Consider the following 15,825-nt stretch of genomic DNA (forward strand, 5'->3'; position numbering starts at 1 on the left):
GGAGATAAAAGACAAAGAGCTCAGGAGGTAAATCAATGAGGGTTCAGGAGATAAAACAGCGAGAGTTCAGGAGGATAAAACAGTGAGAGCGCGGGAGGATAAAACAGTGAGATTTGCGGACATAAAACAGCGAGAGTTCAGGATTTAAAACAGTCAGAGTTCAGGAGATAAAACAATGAGAATTCAGGAGATAAACCAGCAAGAGTTCAGGAGATAAAACAGTGTGAGTTCAGGGGATAAAACATTGAGAGTTCAGGATATAAAACAGTGAAGATTCAGGAGATAAACCAGCAAGAGTTCAGGAGATAAAACATTGAGAGTTCAGGAGATAAAACAGTGAGAGTTCAGGAGATAAAACAGCGAGAGCTCAGGAGATAAAAGAGCCAGAGTTCAGGAGATAAGCCAGGAAGAGTTCAGGAGATAAAACAGTGAGAGTTCAGGAGATAAAACAGTGAGAGTTCAGGAGATAAAACAATGAGAGTTCAGGAGATAAAACTGCGCGAGTTCAGGAGATAAAACAGCGAGAGCTCAGGAGATAAAAGAGCCAGAGTTGAGGAGATAAGCCGGGAAGAGTTCAGGAGATAAAACAGTGAGAGTTCAGGAGATAAATCAGTGAGAGTTCAGGAGGTTAAACATTGAGCGTTCAGGGGATAAAACAGTGAGAGTTCAGGAGATAAAACAGCGAGAAATCAGGAGATAAAGCAGTGAGAGTTCAGGAGATCAAACAGTGAGAGTTCAGGACCTAATACAGTGAGGGTTCAGGAGATAAAACTGTGAGAGTTCAGGTGATAAAACAGTGAGAGTTCAGGACCTAATACAGTGTGCGTTCAGGAGATAAAACAGCGAGAGTTCAGGAGATAAAACATCGAGAGTTCAGGACCTAAAACAGCGAGATTTAAGGAGATAAAACAGCGAGAGGTCGGGAGATAAAATTGTGAGAATTTAGGAGATAAAAGATCAAGAGTTCAGGAGTTGAAACAGTGAGTATTCAGGAGATAAAGCTGCGAGAGTTTTGGAGATCAAACAGTGAGATTTCCGGAGATAAAACAGTGAGAGTTCAGGATATAAAACAACGAGAGTTCAGGAGATCAAACAGCGAGAGTTAAGGAGATAATACAGTGAGAGTACAGGAGATAAAACTGTGAGAGTTCAGGAGATAAAACAGTGAGAGTGCAGGAGATAAAACTGTGAGACGTCAGGAGATAAAACAGCGAGAATTTAGTGGCTAAAACAGTGAGAGTTCAGTGCATAAAACAGTGAGAGTTCAGGAGTTAAAACAGAGACAGTTCAGGGGATAAAACAGAGAGAGTTCAGGAGATAAAACGTCGAGAGTTCAGGACCTAAAACAGTGAGAGTTCAGGAGATAAAACAGCGAGATTTCAGGAGATAAAAATGCAAGAGTCCAGGACCAAAAACAACGAGAGTTCAGGAGATAAAAGATCGAGAGTTCAGGAGATAAAATAGTGAGAGTTTAGGAGATAAAAGACAAAGAGCTCAGGAGGTAAATCAATGAGGGTTCAGGAGATAAAGCAGCGAGAGTTCAGGAGGATAAAACAGTGAGAGCGCAGGAGGATAAAACAGTGAGAGTTGCGGACATAAAACAGCGAGAGTTCAGGAGTTTAAACAGTCAGAGTTCAGGAGATAAAACAATGAGAATTCAGGAGATAAACCAGCAAGAGTTCAGGAGATAAAACAGTGTGAGTTCAGGAGATAAAACAACGAGAGTTCAGGAGATAAAACAGGGAGAGCTCAGGAGATAAAACAGCGAGAGTTCAGGAGATAAAACATTGAGAGTTCAGGATATAAAACAGTGAGGATTCAGGAGATAAACCAGCAAGAGTTCAGGAGATAAAACAGGGAGAGTTCAGGAGATAAAACAGCGAGAGTTCAGGAGATAAAACAGCGAGAGCTCAGGAGATAAAAGAGCCAGAATTCAGGAGATAAGCCAGGAAGAGTTCAGGAGATAAAACAGAGAGAGTTCAGGAGATAAATCAGCGAGAGTTCAGGAGATAAAACTGTGAGAGTTCAGGAGATAAAAGAGTGAGAGTTCAGGACCTAATGCAGTGAGCATTCAGGAGATAAAACAGCGAGAGTTCAGGAGATAAAACAGTGAGAGTTAAGGAGATAATACAGTGAGAGTACAGGAGATAAAAGTGTGAGAGTTCAGGAGATAAAACAGTGAGAGTGCAGGAGATAAAACTGTGAGACGTCAGGAGATAAAAAGGCAAGAATTTAGTGGATAAATCAGTGAGAGTTCAGGAGATAAAACAGAGACAGTTCAGGGGATAAAACAGAGAGAGTTCAGGAGATAAAATGTCGAGAGTTCAGGACCTAAAACAGTGAGAGTTCAGGAGATAAAACAGCGAGATTTCAGGAGATAAAAATTCAAGAGTCCAGGACCAAAAACAATGAGAGTTCAGGAGATAAAAGATCCAGAGTTCAGGAGATAAAATAGTGAGAGTTTAGGAGATAAAAGACAAAGTGCTCAGGAGGTAAATCAATGAGGGTTCAGGAGATAAAACAGCGAGAGTTCAGGAGGATAAAACAGTGAGAGCGCAGGAGGATAAAACAGTGAGATTTGCGGACATAAAACAGCGAGAGTTCAGGATTTAAAACAGTCAGAGTTCAGGAGATAAAACAGTGAGAGTTCAGGAGATAAATCAGCGAGAGTTCAGGAGATAAGCCAGGAAGAGTTCAGGAGATAAAACAGTGAGAGTTCAGGGGATAAAACAGTGAGAGTTCAGGAGATAAAACAGCGAGAGTTCAGGAGATAAAACAGTGAGAGTTCAGGAGATAAAACAGTGAGAGTTCAGGAGATAAAACAATGAGAGTTCAGGAGATAAAACTGCGCGAGTTCAGGAGATAAAACAGCGAGAGCTCAGGAGATTAAAGAGCCAGAGTTGAGGAGATAAGCCGGGAAGAGTTCAGGAGATAAAACAGTGAGAGTTCAGGAGATAAATCAGTGAGAGTTCAGGAGGTTAAACAGTGAGCGTTCAGGGGATAAAACAGTGAGAGTTCAGGAGATAAAACAGCGAGAAATCAGGAGATAAAGCAGTGAGAGTTCAGGAGATCAAACAGTGAGAGTTCAGGACCTAATACAGTGAGAGTTCAGGAGATAAAAGTGTGAGAGTTCAGGAGATAAAACAGTGAGAGTGCAGGATATAAAACTGTGAGACGTCAGGAGATAAAAAGGCAAGAATTTAGTGGATAAAACAGTGAGAGTTCAGGAGATAAAACAGAGACAGTTCAGGGGATAAAACAGAAAGAGTTCAGGAGATAAAACGTCGAGAGTTCAGGACCTAAAACAGTGAGAGTTCAGGAGATAAAACAGCGAGATTTCAGGAGATAAAAAAGCAAGAGTCCTGGACCAAAAACAATGAGAGTTCAGGAGATAAAAGATCCAGAGTTCAGGAGATAAAATAGTGAGAGTTTAGGAGATAAAAGACAAAGAGCTCAGGAGGTAAATCAATGAGGGTTCAGGAGATAAAACTGCGAGAGTTCAGGAGGATAAAACAGTGAGAGCGCAGGAGGATATAACAGTGAGATTTGCGGACATAAAACAGCGAGAGTTCAGGATTTAAAACAGTCAGAGTTCAGGAGATAAAACAATGAGAATTCAGGAGATAAACCAGCAAGAGTTCAGGAGATAAAACAGTGTGAGTTCAGGAGATAAAACAACGGGAGTTCAGGAGATAAAACAGGGAGAGCTCAGGAGATAAAACAGCGAGAGTTCAGGATATAAAACAGTGAGGATTCAGGAGATAAACCAGCAAGAGTTCAGGAGATAAAACAGTGAGAGTTCAGGAGATAAAACAGTGAGAGTTCAGGAGATGAAACAGCGAGAGCTCAGGAGATAAAAGAGCCAGAGTTCAGGAGATAAGCCAGGAAGAGTTCAGGAGATCAAACAGTGAGAGTTCAGGAGATAAATCAGCGAGAGTTCAGGAGGTAAAACAGTGAGCGTTCAGGGGATAAAACAGCGAGAGTTCAGGAGATAAAACAGCGAGAGTTCAGGAGATAAAACAGTGAGAGTTCAGGAGATAAAACAGTGAGAGTTCAGGAGATAAAACAATGAGAGTTCATGAGATAAAACTGCGCGAGTTCAGGAGATAAAACAGCGAGAGCTCAGGAGATAAAAGAGCCAGAGTTCAGGAGATAAGGCAGGAAGAGTTCAGGAGATAAAACAGTGAGAGTTCAGGAGATAAATCAGCGAGAGTTCAGGAGGCTAAACAGTGAGCTATCAGGGGATAAAACAGTGAGAGTTCAGGAGAGAAAACAGCGAGAAATCAGGACATAAAACAGTCAGAGTTCAGGAGATCAAACAGTGAGAGTTCAGGACCTAATACAGTGAGAGTTCAGGAGATAAAACAGAGAGAATTCAGGAGATAAAACAGCGAGAGTTCAGGAGATAAAGCTGTGAGAGTTCAGGAGATAAAACAGTGAGAGTTCAGGACCTAATACAGTGAGCGTTCAGGAGATAAAACAGCGAGAGTTCAGGAGATAAAACAGCGAGAGTTCAGGAGATAAAACAGTGAGAGTTAAGGAGATAATACAGTGAGAGTACAGGAGATAAAAGTGTGAGAGTTCAGGAGATATAACAGTGAGAGTGCAGGAGATAAAACTGTGAGACGTCAGGAGATAAAAAGGCAAGAATTTAGTGGATAAAACAGTGAGAGTTCAGGAGATAGAACAGAGACAGTTCAGGGGATAAAACAGAGAGAGTTCAGGAGATAAAATGTCGAGAGTTCAGGACCTAAAACAGTGAGAGTTCAGGAGATAAAACAGCGAGATTTCAGGAGATAAAAAAGCAAGAGTCCAGGACCAAAAACAATGAGAGTTCAGGAGATAAAAGATCCAGAGTTCAGGAGATAAAATAGTGAGAGTTTAGGAGATAAAAGACAAAGAGCTCAGGAGGTAAATCAATGAGGGTTCAGGAGATAAAACAGCGAGAGTTCAGGAGGATAAAACAGTGAGAGCGCAGGAGGATATAACAGTGAGATTTGCGGACATAAAACAGCGAGAGTTCAGGATTTAAAACAGTCAGAGTTCAGGAGATAAAACAATGAGAATTCAGGAGATAAACCAGCAAGAGTTCAGGAGATAAAACAGTGTGAGTTCAGGAGATAAAACAACGGGAGTTCAGGAGGTAAAACAGTGAGCGTTCAGGGGATAAAACAGCGAGAGTTCAGGAGATAAAACAGCGAGAGTTCAGGAGATAAAACAGTGAGAGTTAAGGAGATAATACAGTGAGAGTACAGGAGATAAAAGTGTGAGAGTTCAGGAGATATAACAGTGAGAGTGCAGGAGATAAAACTGTGAGACGTCAGGAGATAAAAAGGCAAGAATTTAGTGGATAAAACAGTGAGAGTTCAGGAGATAGAACAGAGACAGTTCAGGGGATAAAACAGAGAGAGTTCAGGAGATAAAATGTCGAGAGTTCAGGACCTAAAACAGTGAGAGTTCAGGAGATAAAACAGCGAGATTTCAGGAGATAAAAAAGCAAGAGTCCAGGACCAAAAACAATGAGAGTTCAGGAGATAAAAGATCCAGAGTTCAGGAGATAAAATAGTGAGAGTTTAGGAGATAAAAGACAAAGAGCTCAGGAGGTAAATCAATGAGGGTTCAGGAGATAAAACAGCGAGAGTTCAGGAGGATAAAACAGTGAGAGCGCGGGAGGATAAAACAGTGAGATTTGCGGACATAAAACAGCGAGAGTTCAGGATTTAAAACAGTCAGAGTTCAGGAGATAAAACAATGAGAATTCAGGAGATAAACCAGCAAGAGTTCAGGAGATAAAACAGTGTGAGTTCAGGGGATAAAACATCGAGAGCTCAGGAGATAAACAGTGCAGATTCAGGAGATAAGCCAGCAAGAGTTCAGGAGATAATACAGTGAGAGTTCAGGAGATAAATCAGCGAGAGTTCAGGAGGTTAAACAGTGAGCGTCAGGAGATAAACAGTGAGAGTTCAGGAGATAAAACAGCGAGAGTTCAGGAGATAAAACAGTGAGAGTTCAGGAGATAAAACAGTGAGAGTTCAGGAGATAAAACAATGAGAGTTCAGGAGATAAAACTGCGCGAGTTCAGGAGATAAAACAGCGAGAGCTCAGGAGATAAAAGAGCCAGAGTTGAGGAGATAAGCCGGGAAGAGTTCAGGAGATAAAACAGTGAGAGTTCAGGAGATAAATCAGTGAGAGTTCAGGAGGTTAAACATTGAGCGTTCAGGGGATAAAACAGTGAGAGTTCAGGAGATAAAACAGCGAGAAATCAGGAGATAAAGCAGTGAGAGTTCAGGAGATCAAACAGTGAGAGTTCAGGACCTAATACAGTGAGGGTTCAGGAGATAAAACTGTGAGAGTTCAGGTGATAAAACAGTGAGAGTTCAGGACCTAATACAGTGTGCGTTCAGGAGATAAAACAGCGAGAGTTCAGGAGATAAAACATCGAGAGTTCAGGACCTAAAACAGCGAGATTTAAGGAGATAAAACAGCGAGAGGTCGGGAGATAAAATTGTGAGAATTTAGGAGATAAAAGATCAAGAGTTCAGGAGTTGAAACAGTGAGTATTCAGGAGATAAAGCTGCGAGAGTTTTGGAGATCAAACAGTGAGATTTCCGGAGATAAAACAGTGAGAGTTCAGGATATAAAACAACGAGAGTTCAGGAGATCAAACAGCGAGAGTTAAGGAGATAATACAGTGAGAGTACAGGAGATAAAACTGTGAGAGTTCAGGAGATAAAACAGTGAGAGTGCAGGAGATAAAACTGTGAGACGTCAGGAGATAAAACAGCGAGAATTTAGTGGCTAAAACAGTGAGAGTTCAGTGCATAAAACAGTGAGAGTTCAGGAGTTAAAACAGAGACAGTTCAGGGGATAAAACAGAGAGAGTTCAGGAGATAAAAACGTCGAGAGTTCAGGACCTAAAACAGTGAGAGTTCAGGAGATAAAACAGCGAGATTTCAGGAGATAAAAATGCAAGAGTCCAGGACCAAAAACAACGAGAGTTCAGGAGATAAAAGATCGAGAGTTCAGGAGATAAAATAGTGAGAGTTTAGGAGATAAAAGACAAAGAGCTCAGGAGGTAAATCAATGAGGGTTCAGGAGATAAAGCAGCGAGAGTTCAGGAGGATAAAACAGTGAGAGCGCAGGAGGATAAAACAGTGAGATTTGCGGACATAAAACAGCGAGAGTTCAGGAGTTTAAAACAGTCAGAGTTCAGGAGATAAAACAATGAGAATTCAGGAGATAAACCAGCAAGAGTTCAGGAGATAAAACAGTGTGAGTTCAGGAGATAAAACAACGAGAGTTCAGGAGATAAAACAGGGAGAGCTCAGGAGATAAAACAGCGAGAGTTCAGGAGATAAAACATTGAGAGTTCAGGATATAAAACAGTGAGGATTCAGGAGATAAACCAGCAAGAGTTCAGGAGATAAAACAGGGAGAGTTCAGGAGATAAAACAGCGAGAGTTCAGGAGATAAAACAGCGAGAGCTCAGGAGATAAAAGAGCCAGAATTCAGGAGATAAGCCAGGAAGAGTTCAGGAGATAAAACAGAGAGAGTTCAGGAGATAAATCAGCGAGAGTTCAGGAGATAAAACTGTGAGAGTTCAGGAGATAAAAGAGTGAGAGTTCAGGACCTAATGCAGTGAGCATTCAGGAGATAAAACAGCGAGAGTTCAGGAGATAAAACAGTGAGAGTTAAGGAGATAATACAGTGAGAGTACAGGAGATAAAAGTGTGAGAGTTCAGGAGATAAAACAGTGAGAGTGCAGGAGATAAAACTGTGAGACGTCAGGAGATAAAAAGGCAAGAATTTAGTGGATAAATCAGTGAGAGTTCAGGAGATAAAACAGAGACAGTTCAGGGGATAAAACAGAGAGAGTTCAGGAGATAAAATGTCGAGAGTTCAGGACCTAAAACAGTGAGAGTTCAGGAGATAAAACAGCGAGATTTCAGGAGATAAAAATTCAAGAGTCCAGGACCAAAAACAATGAGAGTTCAGGAGATAAAAGATCCAGAGTTCAGGAGATAAAGTAGTGAGAGTTTAGGAGATAAAAGACAAAGAGCTCAGGAGGTAAATCAATGAGGGTTCAGGAGATAAAACAGCGAGAGTTCAGGAGGATAAAACAGTGAGAGCGCAGGAGGATAAAACAGTGAGATTTGCGGACATAAAACAGCGAGAGTTCAGGATTTAAAACAGTCAGAGTTCAGGAGATAAAACAGTGAGAGTTCAAGAGATAAATCAGCGAGAGTTCAGGAGATAAAACAGTGAGAGTTCAGGAGATAAAACAGCGAGAGCTCAGGAGATAAAACAGCGAGAGTTCAGGAGATAAGCCAGGAAGAGTTCAGGAGATAAAACAGTGAGAGTTCAGGGGATAAAACAGTGAGAGTTCAGGAGATAAAACAGCGAGAGTTCAGGAGATAAAACAGTGAGAGTTCAGGAGATAAAACTGTGAGAGTTCAGGAGATAAAACAATGAGAGTTCAGGAGATAAAACTGCGCGAGTTCAGGAGATAAAACAGCGAGAGCTCAGGAGATTAAAGAGCCAGAGTTGAGGAGATAAGCCGGGAAGAGTTCAGGAGATAAAACAGTGAGAGTTCAGGAGATAAATCAGTGAGAGTTCAGGAGGTTAAACAGTGAGCGTTCAGGGGATAAAACAGTGAGAGTTCAGGAGATAAAACAGCGAGAAATCAGGAGATAAAGCAGTGAGAGTTCAGGAGATCAAACAGTGAGAGTTCAGGACCTAATACAGTGAGAGTTCAGGAGATAAAAGTGTGAGAGTTCAGGAGATAAAACAGTGAGAGTGCAGGATATAAAACTGTGAGACGTCAGGAGATAAAAAGGCAAGAATTTAGTGGATAAAACAGTGAGAGTTCAGGAGATAAAACAGAGACAGTTCAGGGGATAAAACAGAAAGAGTTCAGGAGATAAAACGTCGAGAGTTCAGGACCTAAAACAGTGAGAGTTCAGGAGATAAAACAGCGAGATTTCAGGAGATAAAAAAGCAAGAGTCCTGGACCAAAAACAATGAGAGTTCAGGAGATAAAAGATCCAGAGTTCAGGAGATAAAATAGTGAGAGTTTAGGAGATAAAAGACAAAGAGCTCAGGAGGTAAATCAATGAGGGTTCAGGAGATAAAACTGCGAGAGTTCAGGAGGATAAAACAGTGAGAGCGCAGGAGGATATAACAGTGAGATTTGCGGACATAAAACAGCGAGAGTTCAGGATTTAAAACAGTCAGAGTTCAGGAGATAAAACAATGAGAATTCAGGAGATAAACCAGCAAGAGTTCAGGAGATAAAACAGTGTGAGTTCAGGAGATAAAACAACGGGAGTTCAGGAGATAAAACAGGGAGAGCTCAGGAGATAAAACAGCGAGAGTTCAGGATATAAAACAGTGAGGATTCAGGAGATAAACCAGCAAGAGTTCAGGAGATAAAACAGTGAGAGTTCAGGAGATAAAACAGTGAGAGTTCAGGAGATGAAACAGCGAGAGCTCAGGAGATAAAAGAGCCAGAGTTCAGGAGATAAGCCAGGAAGAGTTCAGGAGATCAAACAGTGAGAGTTCAGGAGATAAATCAGCGAGAGTTCAGGAGGTAAAACAGTGAGCGTTCAGGGGATAAAACAGCGAGAGTTCAGGAGATAAAACAGCGAGAGTTCAGGAGATAAAACAGTGAGAGTTCAGGAGATAAAACAGTGAGAGTTCAGGAGATAAAACAATGAGAGTTCATGAGATAAAACTGCGCGAGTTCAGGAGATAAAACAGCGAGAGCTCAGGAGATAAAAGAGCCAGAGTTCAGGAGATAAGGCAGGAAGAGTTCAGGAGATAAAACAGTGAGAGTTCAGGAGATAAATCAGCGAGAGTTCAGGAGGCTAAACAGTGAGCTATCAGGGGATAAAACAGTGAGAGTTCAGGAGAGAAAACAGCGAGAAATCAGGACATAAAACAGTCAGAGTTCAGGAGATCAAACAGTGAGAGTTCAGGACCTAATACAGTGAGAGTTCAGGAGATAAAACAGAGAGAATTCAGGAGATAAAACAGCGAGAGTTCAGGAGATAAAGCTGTGAGAGTTCAGGAGATAAAACAGTGAGAGTTCAGGACCTAATACAGTGAGCGTTCAGGAGATAAAACAGCGAGAGTTCAGGAGATAAAACAGCGAGAGTTCAGGAGATAAAACAGTGAGAGTTAAGGAGATAATACAGTGAGAGTACAGGAGATAAAAGTGTGAGAGTTCAGGAGATATAACAGTGAGAGTGCAGGAGATAAAACTGTGAGACGTCAGGAGATAAAAAGGCAAGAATTTAGTGGATAAAACAGTGAGAGTTCAGGAGATAGAACAGAGACAGTTCAGGGGATAAAACAGAGAGAGTTCAGGAGATAAAATGTCGAGAGTTCAGGACCTAAAACAGTGAGAGTTCAGGAGATAAAACAGCGAGATTTCAGGAGATAAAAAAGCAAGAGTCCAGGACCAAAAACAATGAGAGTTCAGGAGATAAAAGATCCAGAGTTCAGGCGATAAAATAGTGAGAGTTTAGGAGATAAAAGACAAAGAGCTCAGGAGGTAAATCAATGAGGGTTCAGGAGATAAAACAGCGAGAGTTCAGGAGGATAAAACAGTGAGAGCGCAGGAGGATAAAACAGTGAGATTTGCGGACATAAAACAGCGAGAGTTCAGGATTTAAAACAGTCAGAGTTCAGGAGATAAAACAATGAGAATTCAGGAGATAAACCAGCAAGAGTTCAGGAGATAAAACAGTGTGAGTTCAGGAGATAAAACAACGAGAGTTCAGGAGATAAAACAGGGAGAGCTCAGGAGATAAAAAGGCGAGAGTTCAGGAGATAAAACATTGAGAGTTCAGGATATAAAACAGTGAAGATTCAGGAGATAAACCAGCAAGAGTTCAGGAGATAAAACATTGAGAGTTCAGGAGATAAAACAGTGAGAGTTCAGGAGATAAAACAGCGAGAGCTCAGGAGATAAAAGAGCCAGAGTTCAGGAGATAAGCCAGGAAGAGTTCAGGAGATATTACAGTGAGAGTTCAGGAGATAAATCAGCGAGAGTTCAGGAGGTTAAACAGTGAGCGTTCAGGGGATAAAACAGTGAGAGTTCAGGAGATAAAACAGCGAGAGTTCAGGAGATAAAACAGTGAGAGTTCAGGAGATAAAACAGTGAGAGTTCAGGAGATAAAACAATGAGAGTTCAGGAGATAAAACTGCGCGAGTTCAGGAGATAAAACAGCGAGAGCTCAGGAGATAAAAGAGCCAGAGTTGAGGAGATAAGCCGGGAAGAGTTCAGGAGATAAAACAGTGAGAGTTCAGGAGATAAATCAGTGAGAGTTCAGGAGGTTAAACATTGAGCGTTCAGGGGATAAAACAGTGAGAGTTCAGGAGATAAAACAGCGAGAAATCAGGAGATAAAGCAGTGAGAGTTCAGGAGATCAAACAGTGAGAGTTCAGGACCTAATACAGTGAGAGTTCAGGAGATAAAACTGTGAGAGTTCAGGTGATAAAACAGTGAGAGTTCAGGACCTAATACAGTGTGCGTTCAGGAGATAAAACAGCGAGAGTTCAGGAGATAAAACATCGAGAGTTCAGGACCTAAAACAGCGAGATTTAAGGAGATAAAACAGCGAGAGGTCGGGAGATAAAATTGTGAGAATTTAGGAGATAAAAGATCAAGAGTTCAGGAGTTGAAACAGTGAGTATTCAGGAGATAAAGCTGCGAGAGTTTTGGAGATCAAACAGTGAGATTTCCGGAGATAAAACAGTGAGAGTTCAGGATATAAAACAACGAGAGTTCAGGAGATCAAACAGCGAGAGTTAAGGAGATAATACAGTGAGAGTACAGGAGATAAAACTGTGAGAGTTCAGGAGATAAAACAGTGAGAGTGCAGGAGATAAAACTGTGAGACGTCAGGAGATAAAACAGCGAGAATTTAGTGGCTAAAACAGTGAGAGTTCAGTGCATAAAACAGTGAGAGTTCAGGAGTTAAAACAGAGACAGTTCAGGGGATAAAACAGAGAGAGTTCAGGAGATAAAACGTCGAGAGTTCAGGACCTAAAACAGTGAGAGTTCAGGAGATAAAACAGCGAGATTTCAGGAGATAAAAATGCAAGAGTCCAGGACCAAAAACAACGAGAGTTCAGGAGATAAAAGATCGAGAGTTCAGGAGATAAAATAGTGAGAGTTTAGGAGATAAAAGACAAAGAGCTCAGGAGGTAAATCAATGAGGGTTCAGGAGATAAAGCAGCGAGAGTTCAGGAGGATAAAACAGTGAGAGCGCAGGAGGATAAAACAGTGAGATTTGCGGACATAAAACAGCGAGAGTTCAGGATTTAAAACAGTCAGAGTTCAGGAGATAAAACAATGAGAATTCAGGAGATAAACCAGCAAGAGTTCAGGAGATAAAACAGTGTGAGTTCAGGAGATAAAACAACGAGAGTTCAGGAGATGAAACAGGGAGAGCTCAGGAGATAAAACAGCGAGAGTTCAGGAGATAAAACATTGAGAGTTCAGGATATAAAACAGTGAAGATTCAGGAGATAAACCAGCAAGAGTTCAGGAGATAAAACAGGGAGAGTTCAGGAGATAAAACAGCGAGAGTTCAGGAGATAAAACAGCGAGAGCTCAGGAGATAAAAGAGCCAGAATTCAGGAGATAAGCCAGGAAGAGTTCAGGAGATAAAACAGAGAGAGTTCAGGAGATAAATCAGCGAGAGTTCAGGAGATAAAACTGTGAGAGTTCAGGAGATAAAAGAGTGAGAGTTCAGGACCTAATGCAGTGAGCATTCAGGAGATAAAACAGCGAGAGTTCAGGAGATAAAACAGTGAGAGTTAAGGAGATAATACAGTGAGAGTACAGGAGATAAAAGTGTGAGAGTTCAGGAGATAAAACAGTGAGAGTGCAGGAGATAAAACTGTGAGACGTCAGGAGATAAAAAGGCAAGAATTTAGTGGATAAATCAGTGAGAGTTCAGGAGATAAAACAGAGACAGTTCAGGGGATAAAACAGAGAGAGTTCAGGAGATAAAATGTCGAGAGTTCAGGACCTAAAACAGTGAGAGTTCAGGAGATAAAACAGCGAGATTTCAGGAGATAAAAATTCAAGAGTCCTGGACCAAAAACAATGAGAGTTCAGGAGATAAAAGATCCAGAGTTCAGGAGATAAAGTAGTGAGAGTTTAGGAGATAAAAGACAAAGAGCTCAGGAGGTAAATCAATGAGGGTTCAGGAGATAAAACAGCGAGAGTTCAGGAGGATAAAACAGTGAGAGCGCAGGAGGATAAAACAGTGAGATTTGCGGACATAAAACAGCGAGAGTTCAGGATTTAAAACAGTCAGAGTTCAGGAGATAAAACAGTGAGAGTTCAAAAGATAAATCAGCGAGAGTTCAGGAGATAAAACAGTGAGAGTTCAGGAGATAAAACAGCGAGAGCTCAGGAGATAAAACAGCGAGAGTTCAGGAGATAAGCCAGGAAGAGTTCAGGAGATAAAACAGTGAGAGTTCAGGGGATAAAACAGTGAGAGTTCAGGAGATAAAACAGCGAGAGTTCAGGAGATAAAACAGTGAGAGTTCAGGAGATAAAACAGTGAGAGTTCAGGAGATAAAACAATGAGAGTTCAGGAGATAAAACTGCGCGAGTTCAGGAGATAAAACAGCGAGAGCTCAGGAGATTAAAGAGCCAGAGTTGAGGAGATAAGCCGGGAAGAGTTCAGGAGATAAAACAGTGAGAGTTCAGGAGATAAATCAGTGAGAGTTCAGGAGGTTAAACAGTGAGCGTTCAGGGGATAAAACAGTGAGAGTTCAGGAGATAAAACAGCGAGAAATCAGGAGATAAAGCAGTGAGAGTTCAGGAGATCAAACAGTGAGAGTTCAGGACCTAATACAGTGAGAGTTCAGGAGATAAAAGTGTGAGAGTTCAGGAGATAAAACAGTGAGAGTGCAGGATATAAAACTGTGAGACGTCAGGAGATAAAAAGGCAAGAATTTAGTGGATAAAACAGTGAGAGTTCAGGAGATAAAACAGAGACAGTTCAGGGGATAAAACAGAAAGAGTTCAGGAGATAAAACGTCGAGAGTTCAGGACCTAAAACAGTGAGAGTTCAGGAGATAAAACAGCGAGATTTCAGGAGATAAAAAAGCAAGATTCCTGGACCAAAAACAATGAGAGTGCAGGAGATAAAAGATCCAGAGTTCAGGAGATAAAATAGTGAGAGTTTAGGAGATAAAAGACAAAGAGCTCAGGAGGTAAATCAATGAGGGTTCAGGAGATAAAACTGCGAGAGTTCAGGAGGATAAAACAGTGAGAGCGCAGGAGGATATAACAGTGAGATTTGCGGACATAAAACAGCGAGAGTTCAGGATTTAAAACAGTCAGAGTTCAGGAGATAAAACAATGAGAATTCAGGAGATAAACCAGCAAGAGTTCAGGAGATAAAACAGTGTGAGTTCAGGAGATAAAACAACGGGAGTTCAGGAGATAAAACAGGGAGAGCTCAGGAGATAAAACAGCGAGAGTTCAGGAGATAAAACATTGAGAGTTCAGGATATAAAACAGTGAGGATTCAGGAGATAAACCAGCAAGAGTTCAGGAGATAAAACAGTGAGAGTTCAGGAGATAAAACAGTGAGAGTTCAGGAGATGAAACAGCGAGAGCTCAGGAGATAAAAGAGCCAGAGTTCAGGAGATAAGCCAGGAAGAGTTCAGGAGATCAAACAGTGAGAGTTCAGGAAATAAATCAGCGAGAGTTCAGGAGGTAAAACAGTGAGCGTTCAGGGGATAAAACAGCGAGAGTTCAGGAGATAAAACAGGGAGAGCTCAGGAGATAAAACAGCGAGAGTTCAGGAGATAAAACATTGAGAGTTCAGGATATAAAACAGTGAAGATTCAGGAGATAAACCAGCAAGAGTTCAGGAGATAAAACAGGGAGAGTTCAGGAGATAAAACAGCGAGAGTTCAGGAGATAAAACAGCGAGAGCTCAGGAGATAAAAGAGCCAGAATTCAGGAGATAAGCCAGGAAGAGTTCAGGAGATAAAACAGAGAGAGTTCAGGAGATAAATCAGAGAGAGTTCAGGAGATAAAACTGTGAGAGTTCAGGAGATAAAAGAGTGAGAGTTCAGGACCTAATGAAGTGAGCATTCAGGAGATAAAACAGCGAGAGTTCAGGAGATAAAACAGTGAGAGTTAAGGAGATAATACAGTGAGAGTACAGGAGATAAAAGTGTGAGAGTTCAGGAGATAAAACAGTGAGAGTGCAGGAGATAAAACTGTGAGACGTCAGGAGATAAAAAGGCAAGAATTTAGTTGATAAATCAGTGAGAGTTCAGGAGATAAAACAGAGACAGTTCAGGGGATAAAACAGAGAGAGTTCAGGAGATAAAATGTCGAGAGTTCAGGACCTAAAACAGTGAGAGTTCAGGAGATAAAACAGCGAGATTTCAGGAGATAAAAATTCAAGAGTCCAGGACCAAAAACAATGAGAGTTCAGGAGATAAAAGATCCAGAGTTCAGGAGATAAAATAGTGAGAGTTTAGGAGATAAAAGACAAAGAGCTCAGGAGGTAAATCAATGAGGGTTCAGGAGATAAAACAGCGAGAGTTCAGGAGGATAAAACAGTGAGAGCGCAGGAGGATAAAACAGTGAGATTTGCGGACATAAAACAGCGAGAGTTCAGGATTTAAAACAGTCAGAGTTCAGGAGATAAAACAGTGAGAGTTCAGGAGATAAATCAGCGAGAGTTCAGGAGATAAAACAGTGAGAGTTCAGGAGATAAAACAGCGAGAGCTCAGGAGATAAAACAGCGAGAGTTCAGGAGATAAGCCAGGAAGAGT

This window comes from Carcharodon carcharias, chromosome 28, assembly GCF_017639515.1.
Source record: "Carcharodon carcharias isolate sCarCar2 chromosome 28, sCarCar2.pri, whole genome shotgun sequence".
Classification (NCBI taxonomy): domain Eukaryota; kingdom Metazoa; phylum Chordata; class Chondrichthyes; order Lamniformes; family Lamnidae; genus Carcharodon; species Carcharodon carcharias.